Source organism: Microtus ochrogaster, chromosome 19 (genome assembly GCF_000317375.1).
Source record: "Microtus ochrogaster isolate Prairie Vole_2 chromosome 19, MicOch1.0, whole genome shotgun sequence".
NCBI classification, from domain to species: Eukaryota; Metazoa; Chordata; class Mammalia; order Rodentia; family Cricetidae; genus Microtus; species Microtus ochrogaster.
In genome coordinates, this window is record NC_022021.1 from 21,409,699 (window position 1) to 21,420,707 (window position 11,009).

Here is an 11,009-nt window from a genome sequence, read left to right on the forward strand (position 1 = left end):
CAGGTACCTGTGTTTACTCAATAAACCTCTTGCTAATTGCATCCTGTGGTCTGGACTCGGAGTGTCCTGGTTCTGGGGACTTCATTGGAGGAAAAGGTCCTCTCTGAGGGTCTTTCACAATTACCTCCTAAGCCATGCACCCATATATTCCTCTAAAAGGGTAAGGCCTCCTATGGGGAGTCAACAAAGCCTGGCACATCAAGTTGAAGCAGGACCAAGACCCACCCCCCTGTATCAGGTTGAACAGGGCATTCTACCCTAGGGATTGGGTGCCAAAAAGCCAGGTCATGCAAATGGGAAAAATCCTGGTCCTACTGCCAGGAGCCTCACAAACAGACCAAGCCATACAACTGTCTCCCACATGCAGAGGACCTAGTTCGGTCCCATGTAGGTTACCCGGCTGTTTATCAAGAGCTAAGGTTAACTGTCTCTGTAGGTTTCCCTATTATGATCTTGACTGCCTCTCCCCCACCCCAAACTTGTACATAGATCCTGAGGTTCAGTCTGGTGCTTGGAAGTGGATCTCTGCATCTGCTTAAATTAGTTGCTAAATAAGGGCTCTATGATGACATTTAGGGTAGTCACCAATGTGATTAGAAGAGAAGTAATTCAGATAAGGCACTGTCTCCACTATTGTTAGATATGTTAGCTGGAGTCACCCATGTGGATTCTTGGCAATCTCCCATGCATCAGGTTACTCCCTAACCCCATAATGGCTCTATCAAGATGTTTCTTTCATTGCTATTCCACTCTGTCCCTACACCAACTCGACCACCCCTTTCCTTCATGTTCGCATCCCTACCCCATCCTCTACTGGCCCTCTCACCCTCAGTTTATACTCAGTATCCCTCTTAGGATCTTCCTTGCTACCTAGCTTCTCTGAGGCTATGGACTACAGGCTGGTTATCCTTTGCTTTACAGATAGTACCCATTTATGAATAAATACATGTTTTTCTGGGTTTGAGTTACCTCAGTCAAGACGATTTTTTTTCCTAGTTCCATCCACTTGCCAGAAAACTTCATGATGTCATTGTTGTAGTTTTTTTGTGTGTGCGTGTGGGGGGGTGTTTTGTTTTCAGTTTTTTGGCTTTTTATTTTTACAAATGAGTAATAATCCATTGAGTAAATATACATCATTTTCTTCATCCATTTTTCAGTTGAGGAGAATCTAGGCTGTTTCCAGTTTCTGGCTATTATGAATAATACTGCTACAAACATAGTTGAACAAGAGTCCTTGTGGTATGAGTGTGCATCCTTTGGGTATATGCCCAAGAGTGGAATTACTGGGTCTTGAGGTAGATTGATTTGCAATTTTCTAAGAAACCAACATACTGATTTCCAAAGTAGCTGTACAAGTTTGCACTACCACCAGCAATGGAGGAGTGTTCTGCTAGCTATACATCCTCTCCAAAATAAAGTATCATCAATGTTTTTGACCTTAGTCATTCTGACTGATGGTATCTCACAGTCATTTTGATTTGCATTTCTCTGATGGCAAAGGATGTCGAGCAATTTCTTAAATGTCTTTCAACCATTTGAGATTCTTCAGTTGAGAATTTTTATGATTGGATTACTTGGTATTTTGATGATTAGTTTCTTGAGTTCTTTATATATTTTGGAGATCAGCCCTCTGTCAGATGTGGGGTTGGTGAAGACTTTTTCCCATTCTGTAGGCTGCCATTTTGTCTTATTTACATTGTCTTTTGCCTTAAAGAAGGTTTTCAGTTTCAAGAAGTCACATTTATTTTTGGCTACTCTCAGTGTTTGTGCTACTGGTGTTATATTTAGGAAGTGGGTCTCTAGTACCAATGCAATCAAGGCTACTTCCTACTATCTCTTCAGTCAGTTTCAGTGTTACTGGGTTTATGTTGAGGACTTTGATCCACTTCAACTGGAGCTTTCTGTGCATTGCTCTGTGCAAATAGATATAGATCTATTTGCAATCTTCTACCTGCTGATATTCAGTTATGTGAGCACCATTTGTTGAAGATGCTTTTTCCATTATATAGTTTTTGTTTTATCAAAATATTGGGTCTTCATAGGTGTGAGGATTAATGTCAGGGTCTTCACTATGATTTCATTGATTCATGTATCTGTTTTAGAGCCAATACCATATTATTGTATCTCTATAGTAGAGCCTGAAGTCGGGGATGGTGATGCCTCTAGAAGGTCCATTATTGTACAAGATAGTTTTAGCTATCCTTGGCTTTTGGTTTTTCCATATCAAGTTGAGTATTGTCCTGTCAAGATCTGTAAAGAATTGTATTGGGATTTTAATGGGGATTGCATTCAATCTGCAGAATTCTTTTGGTAAGACTGCCATTTTTATTATGCTGATCCTACCTAGCCAACATCATGGGAAATCTTTCCATTTTTTGATATCTTCTTCAATGTCTTCAAGGACTTAAAGTTTTTGTCATACAGGCCTTTCATTTGTTTGGATAGAGTTACCCCCAAAAATTTCAAATTATTTGTGACTATTATAAAGGGTAATGTTTCTCTGATTTCTTTATCGGCCCATTTGTCATTTGTATATAGGAGGGCTACTAGTGTTTTTGAGTTAATCTTGTATCCTATCACATTAATTCCAAGAGTGGAATTGCTGAGTCTTGAGGTAGATTGATTCACATTAATGAAGGTGTTTATCAGCTGTAGGACTTCTCTGGCAGGATTTTTGGGCTTACTTGTGTATACTATCATAGCATCTGCAAGTAACCAAAGTTTGACTTCTTCCTTTTCAATCTAAATTCCCTTGTCCTCTTTTTGTTGTCTTATTGCTCTAGGTAGATCTTTGAGTATTACATTGAGTAGATATAGAGTAGACAGCCTTGTCTTGTTCCTGATTTTACTGGAATCACTTTGAGTTTATCTGCATTTAATTTGATGTTGACTATAGGCTTGCTGTAACTTACCTTTATTATGGTTAGGTATGTTCCTTGTATCCTTGATCTCTTCATGACATTTGTCATGAAAGGTTGTTGGATTTTGTCAGTTTTTTCAGCATCCAATAAAATGATCGCTTTTTTTCCTTGCAGTTTGCTTATATGGGGGATTACACTGACTGATTTTCATGTTGCCCTATCTCAGCATGCCTGCGACAAAACCAACTGTATCATAGAGGATGATTTTGTGTGTGTGTGTGTGTGTGTTCTTGGATTCAGTTTGTCAGTAAGTTATGGGATATTTTTGCATCAATGTTTATGAGGGAGCTTGGTCTGTAATTCTTTGTTGCATCTTTGTGTGGTCTGCATATCAGGGTAACTGTAGCCTTGCAAGAAGAGTTTTGCAATGTTCCTTTTGTTTCTAATGTGTGGAATAATTTGAGGAATATTAGTATTAGCTCTTCTTTGAAATTCTCATAGAATTCTGGGCTGAAACCATGTCGCTGTGGGCTTTTTTTTTTTTTTTTGAGAGGTGCCTGGAAGATTTTGATGACTGTTTCTATTTCCTTAGGTGCAATAGGTCTATTTAAATATTTTATCTGGTTTGGATTCAGGATATTGTCCATTTCTTTTACATTTTTCAATTTTGTGGAGTACAGATGTTTTAAGCATGACCTGATGATTCTCTGGATTTCCTCAGTGTCTGATGTTATGTCCTCCCTTTCATTTCTGATTTTGTTAATTTAGATATTGGTTAGTTTGGATAAAGATTTATCTATCTTGTTGATTTTTCTCAAAGAACCAACTCTTCATTTCATTGATTCTTTGCATAGTTACTTTTGATTCCATCTTATTGATTTCAACCCTCAATTTTATTATTTCCTGTCATCTTCTTCTCCTGGGTGAGTTTGTTTCTTTTTGTTCTAGAGCTTTCAGGTGTGCTGTTAAGTCACTAGTGTAAAATTTCTCCATTTTTTTTTTTACTTTTAAAATATGTAGCCCTAGCTGACCTTGAACTCATGATCCTCCTACTTCTGCCTCATTAGGAAAATCCTACCAGCATGTACCACCACCATAACTGGCAAAATTCTTTAGGTGAGTATTTAGTGCTATGAACTTTCCTCTTAGCACTTCTTTCAAGGTGTCCCATAAGTGTGGGTATGTTATACATTCATTTTCTTAATTCCAGTAATTCTTTAATTTCTTTCTTTCTTTTTTGGCCCCAGTGGTGATTCAGCTGAGCATTATTCAGTTCCAACAAGTTTGTAGGCTTTCAGGTATTAATGTTGATGTTGAATTCTAACTTTAAGACATAGTGATCTGATAAGATACATGAGGTTATTCCAATATTTTTGAATCTGTGGAGATTTGCTTTGTGACTGAGTATGTGGTCGATTTTAAAGAAGGTTCCATGAGGTGCTGAGAAGAAGGTATATTCTTTTGTGTTTGGGTGGAGTGTTCTATAGATGTCTATTAAGCCCACTTGAGTCATAACTTCTGTAATTTCTCTTATTTCTCTGTTAATTTTCTGTCTAGCAGACCTGTCAGTTGGTAAGAGTGGGGTGTTGACCACTATTAATGTATGGGGTTTGATATGTGATTTAAGTTTTAGTTTCTTTTACATATGTGGGTGCCCTAGTAATTGGGGCATAAATATTCAAAATTGAGACTTCATTCTGATAGATTTTTCTTGAGATAAATATGAAATGGCCTTCCCCATATTGTTTAATTTTAAAGCCTATTTTGTTAGATATTAGGATAGCTATACCAGTTTGCTTCTTAGGTCCCTTTGATTGACAAGTCTTTCCCAAATCCTTTACTCTAAGCTAATCTCTGTCTTTGAAGCTGAGGTGTATTTCTTATATGCAGCAGAAGTTGCCTCCTGTTTCTGTATCTATTCTGTTAACCTGTATATTTTTACGGGTGAACTGAGTACATTGATATTAAGAGATATTAATGATGAGTGATTGTTATTGTCTGTCATTATTTTGGTTTTGTTGTTAGTCATGCTAGTATGTGTGTGTTTCCCTTCTTTGGGATTTGCTGGTGTGAGATTATCTATTGCTTCTGTTTTCATGGTTACAGATAACTTTCTTGTGTTTGCATTTTCCTTTTAAGACTTTAAATAGGGCTGGATTGTGGTTAAGTATTGTTTAAATCTGTTTTTCTCATAGAATATCTTGTTTGCTTTGTCTATGGTTAAAGATACTATATCTTTTCTGGATATAGTAGTCTGGACTTGCATATCTGGTCTCTTAATGTCAGTAAAACATCTGTTTAGGACCTCTGGCCTTCAGACTCTCCACTGAGAAGTCAGGCATAATTCTAATAGGTCTGCCTTTATATGTTACTTGTCCTTTTTCTTTTACAGCTCTTAATATTCTTTGTTCTGTCTGTCCAGTTTTTTTTTTTTTTATTATGTAGTGAGAAAACTTTTTTTTTTTTTGTTTTTTTCGAGACAGGGTTTCTCTGTGGTTTTGGAGCCTGTCCTGGAACTCCCTTTGTAGACCAGGCTGGTCTCGAACTCACAGAGATCCGCCTGCCTCTGCCTCCCGAATGCTGGGATTACAGGCGTGCGCCACCACCGCCCGGCCAAAACTTTTTTTTTAAATTTTATTTTGGTCTAGTTTATTTTGTGTTCTGTAAGCCTCTTGTATCTTAATAAGGGTTTCCTTTTTAAGGTTGGGAAAGTTTTCTTCAATAATTTTGTTGAATATATTTTCTGTGCCTTTGAGCTGGTATTCTTCTCCTTCTTCTAACCCTATTATTCTTAAGGTTGGTCTTTTCATGTTGTCCCAGATTTCCTGGACACTTTGTTTTAAGACTTTGGTTTTAACGTTTTCTTTGACTGATGAATCTATTTCCTCTATTTTACCTACTACTCTAGAGATTTTCTCTTTCATCTTTTGCATTCTGTTAGTTATACTTGCATCTTTAGTTCCTGTCATTTACCCAGATTTTCCATTTCCAGGATTCCCTAAGTTTGTGTTTCTTTTTCTTGCCTCTATTTTGATTTTCAAGTCTTGAACTGATTCTTTCACCTGTTGGTTGTTTTTCTTGGCTTTCTTTAAGGAATTTATTGATTTCTTCCAATTTTTGGTTGTCTTTTTCTCAATTTCTTTAAGGAAATTGTTCATTTCCATTTTAAGGGACTCTATCATCTTCATAATGTTATTTTAAGGTCACTTTCTTCTGCTTGTTCTGTGTTGGGATGTTCACATCTTGCTGTTGTAGAACCAATACGTTCTGGTGGTACCATATTGCTTATGTGGTTGATTGTAATTATTTTTGCACTACCCATCACTTCCTCCAATTGGTGTAGGCAGTGCCCGTGCCTTTGGGGGCAGCTGATGCCACTGGAGATGGCTATGTTTGTGGGACAGAGTGAGACTTGTAAGTTATAGGGTCCAATGGGAGGTGGGGGTGGTGGAACAGCATCTCAATAGGAGTCTTACCTGCTGACCAGTCAAGGGGTTAACTTTGGTTCTTTAAATTAAACTTCTTGTTAAGTGCGAATAATAAGTATTTAAAAAAGATGGTTTTAATTCTATATTAATCATTTACTTCATTTTAGAAATTATTACTAAAAATTATATTAAAATACATTATATAAAATCTTTTTAAATATAAAAGTAGAACATTTTCAGAGTTAAAAGTAAAATACAAACAAGAAAAATTGGGGTGGAAAATAAAGAATATGATGATTTCTTGCATAAATATCTAGTCATTCTTATGTATCCATTGTAGGTGTGTTAGGTTGTGAGACAGGCATTAGCCCATTTGGAGACCACAGAATAGGGATTTCTCTCACATAATCCGTTTTGTCCCTCCTTAAGATTTAAAATATACGTTGATCAACAGTGGTTGTAGTGGTATGTATCTGTTGCAAAGAAAATTTTCCTTGATGACGGGTGAGCACTATACTTGAGTGTGGGTATAAAGATCAATATTAAGAAAGTAGTTAGGGATTATGCTAATTTAGTAAATGGTGGTTAGAGGATCTCCTCAATGACTCAAAATTTCACTAGTCTTGGGAAGCTGGCTTGGGTACTCATTACCAGGCCAGATTTCCCTCTTTATGAGTGGACTTTGTGTCCAATTAGAGGGCGGTTGATTACTCCCAAAGTACACTTGCTGCTACTGCAACATTAAGATGACTGTTGTGTTTACAGGTGCAATAGCTAGGTGGAGTATTGGTTGCTTCCCACCCTTGGAGCTTACAGAGATAGGGATTTCAAGTCAGTTCAGCTCAGGGATCTTTGGGCCCTGTGTCTGAAGTTTATAATGCCCTTGGCAACAGAAACTTAACCTTAGATAACACTGCCCAAAAACTCTAAAGAAGCATATCATACTTGTTGTTGGGCTTTTGTTAGATATCTATGAATCTTGAAGAAAGCATTATCAGCAAAAATGGAGAAATTACACTAAAAATTTATATATTGACTTGCATGCATTATAAGTATTTTAGGTAGGTAGTTAATACTATGCTTCCTTATGACTTTATCAGAGATCCTTACTGTTATTCTACCCTTTTCTTCCTTTTTCTGTATTTACCTTCTTCTCCTCTACCTAATTAGATTCCTCTCCGTTTTTCTTCATTTCCCCTTTATGTTCCTTCTAATATAGAAGTGTGGAGCACAGTCCCATCTAATACACACATGACATAACTCCTGCACCTAAGTCTTGATGCAAATCACTGCAGAAGAAGGCACAAAGGGACTGTAAGAGCCAAAGGAGCGGTAAGTTTACTTGAGATTATATCTCCTAGAAATGTCAGATTCTAAACTTAGGAAGTCTCAATAACATAAGTGCCTAAACATGTACCCTACAAAGATGATGCCAATAAACATACTAACGTGGGAGGGGAAAGCTCAGAAGGTCTCAATTGTAGATGAAAAACTACAGGCAACAAAAGAATGTTGATGAGTAGGAGAAATAGTATTCTCTGGGTAAGAGCATTCCAACTGATGATCTAATGTCCATCTTGAGTTTTTATTAATTCATCATCAATTCACACAAATAAAACACGCATGCATTCTTCTTAAAAACTACAGTTTCGCCGGGTGGTGGTGGTGCATGCCTTTAATCCCAGCACTCGGGAGGCAGAGGACAGCCTGGTCTAGAAGAGCTAGTTCCAGGACAGGAACCAAAAAGCTACGGAGAAACACTGTCTCGAAAAGTGTAAAAAAAAAAAAAGACTACAGTTTCTCATGATATAAATATACTATCTTTTACTAAAATAGTCCTCTCCTGGAAGCATTAGGTAGTAAGCAGTTATCATCAGTCATTGCTGTGACCAGCTGTGTACTGTGCCTTGCTCTGATGTAAATCACTACATGTAGATTTAGAAACATGGGATAGCATGAACAATAAATTTTGGAAATCATTACTAAACATTCATGTAAACAAGATTACTTCAATTTACATTCACACCAAAATCTAAGTTTAGCATATCAACTTATCATCAAACAACTAATTATCCGATAATCTGATGTGTAAAAATTACTACTTGAAACTATCTGGCGCAAGTGAGAAAGAAACACGTATTAGAGGGGGCGTGCACAGGCCTGAGGAAGTCAGTGTGCAGAGACAGAGAGTGAGAGCGAGAGCGAGAGAGAAGAAGATGGTGCATCCAGCTTTTAAAAGCTGGATAATGCAAGCAGATGATGGGGCTCATGCATGTGCACAAGGGCTTAGCTGAGTCATATGTAGATGATGCAAACACACAGCAAGTTGGGTCACACAGGACCCTTTACCATCCCTGGGGGCCATTAGGCACTTCTGCCTGAGGGCTTGTCTACACATGCATGGCCCTAGAACCCGGAAGTGTCAGCTTTATTGTGGCTGAAATCATAACACTACTACTAGATAAAAATTCAGTTGCCTCTTAAAATCCTTTTAAAAGATTCATGCCCATTTTTGTCTGATACTTCTAGTGAAATATCAAGATGTTACATATTTTGTGATAAGACTAAGAACTGAAGGTAGTACTTATGGCATTACCAACATGCTTGTGTCTTAAGTGTGTGTGTGTGTGTGTGTGTGTGTTGGGAGGGATAGCCTAATGCAGATAGACATCTATAATAATTCCATAAACACTTATAAAATAAAATTCTAATCTGGTAGCCAATGTGTTTTATGAACATACTTGTCCAAAGGGGGGGAAATCGAAATTGAAAAAAGAAGCAATCTAAATGTTAATATCCACAACAGCAGATCCCTAGTTTACTAAAACTGAAGCAAATATTTTACAAACTAAAAACTATAAATACACCTGCCAAGTATATAATTCATGTCAGAGTCAAATAACAATTGCATTTTCTTTAACATGATCCGATTACAATCACTTAAGAGAAATTTCCAAATGTTCTATCATGACTATTGCTACAGAAGTAAGTCATCCATTTAAGTTTGCAAAATATTGCATAGAAATATTCTGCAACCGTATTTATTGAAAAATATAGAAATTATAAAGTATCTGTAATTGGAACAACCACAAAGTGGTCACAAGCTCCCATCCCTAAACAAGAAGTTATCATCAATTGGTAACTGCTAGCAAAGAAAAATTAGTTTTCTCAAAAAAAGAGACTGAATAAATGTACAAACAACACTTGAAGGCAGTACATGTCCAACACGAAATGAATTTAATGTTATTCTTTTTGTCTCATATTGCTTTGTTTAGGCTTTTTTGTTTAGGGTTTTGTTTGTTATGGGGGGAAGCTTGAGTACTAGCCTCACTGCCCCCACAGGGTACAGCTAAGATTTGTCACAGCAGGTTAACACCTGACTAATTGGATCTGAAGAGTAAATGGAATAAATCAAGTCACGTACATTACAACTACATGTTCTTTATTCCTTTGAGAAAAGCAGTGAGGAGAAGAAATAAAGGGACAATCTCCACTGGGTTTTTGGTTTTCACAAACAAGGTTAAAAAATTCCATGGGCAAAACAATGATTTTACATGCATTTAGAATCACAAAAATGGCACATAGAACCTGACAAAGCAGCACTCCAGAACAGGTGACACTACCCAGGAAAGAGGCAGCAACCAAGGAGAAATACCTGAGATTCCAAACCATTAGATAAAGCTACTAAATATCCCTGAACCTGGACTTTGTCCACACCCAGACCTGTCTGTCTGGTGGGCCAGTGTCTTCCTATCCTTTTGAAATTCCTGTGTGGTCTGTTAGCAGGCCATTTGGAGGGGACTGACTCAATGTAAATTTAACTGTAACAGTTCTGTCTCTAAGACCTCATGGAAGGTCATTCTGTTGCCCTTACAGGAGAAGTTACACTGCTGAGTGTTTTGGGAATAAATCTCATCTTAGGTTTTAACAAATTTGACAGTGACTTTTCCAAAAGAGGGGACTGGAGATGATAGCTCCAAGGTTAAGAACACTACCTGCTCTTCCAAAGGTCGTGAGTTCAATTCCTAGCAACCACATGGTGGCTCACAACCATCTGTAACGAGATCTGGCTCCCACTTGAAGAAGAGACCTAGTCCTAATCAATTTAGACCAGCAAACCAAATATGGACAAGTTCAACAGAACTGCCATATATGAACTGCCCACGCATGCATTGCCAGGGCATAAATTTCATTTTCTTTCTTTCTTTCTCTCTTTCTTTCTTTCTCTCTTTCTTTCTTTCTTTTAACCAAAAATAAGTGTTTTCATAGTTATGAAAAACGGGTTGCTCAATGTTGATGTATAAGTACACACTTACCATTGATTAGCCTATTGGTCTGTCAGCTGTACAGTTACCGTATAATGTGAGCTCCAACACTTTGTCTTAAATTTACTGGTCTTTTGCTTGTATTTTAGTTTTCAATTTTATGTTTTGATGGGGTGTATATATCTGTGTATATGTCTGTGTTTTGTGCTTTTTAAAATCCAGTTTGCTTGTTTATTTGTTTTATTTGGTCATTTGTTTTTTAAAGAGAGGAAGAAAACATGCAGTTGGATGGATGTAGAGTTGAGAAGGATCTGGGAGGAGACGAGAGAAGGCAAACCGTTAGGTTTCCATCCCAGAGCTTTGGCAAAATCTCTAAGCCACCACAAATGCTGGCACTTCTAGGTTCCAGTGCCCAGCATGTGCCATCAAGCAGTCAGGTAATTTACACAGCCACC

The 11,009-nt window shown here is 37.4% G+C and overlaps 1 protein-coding gene across 4 annotated transcripts in view; it reads right to left on the bottom strand.

Moving 5' to 3' along the window:
- Positions 1–11,009, bottom strand: part of Fam172a (family with sequence similarity 172 member A) — a 420,557-nt gene that overhangs the window by 297,205 nt on the left and 112,343 nt on the right. The gene's annotated exons all lie outside the window — the stretch shown is intronic.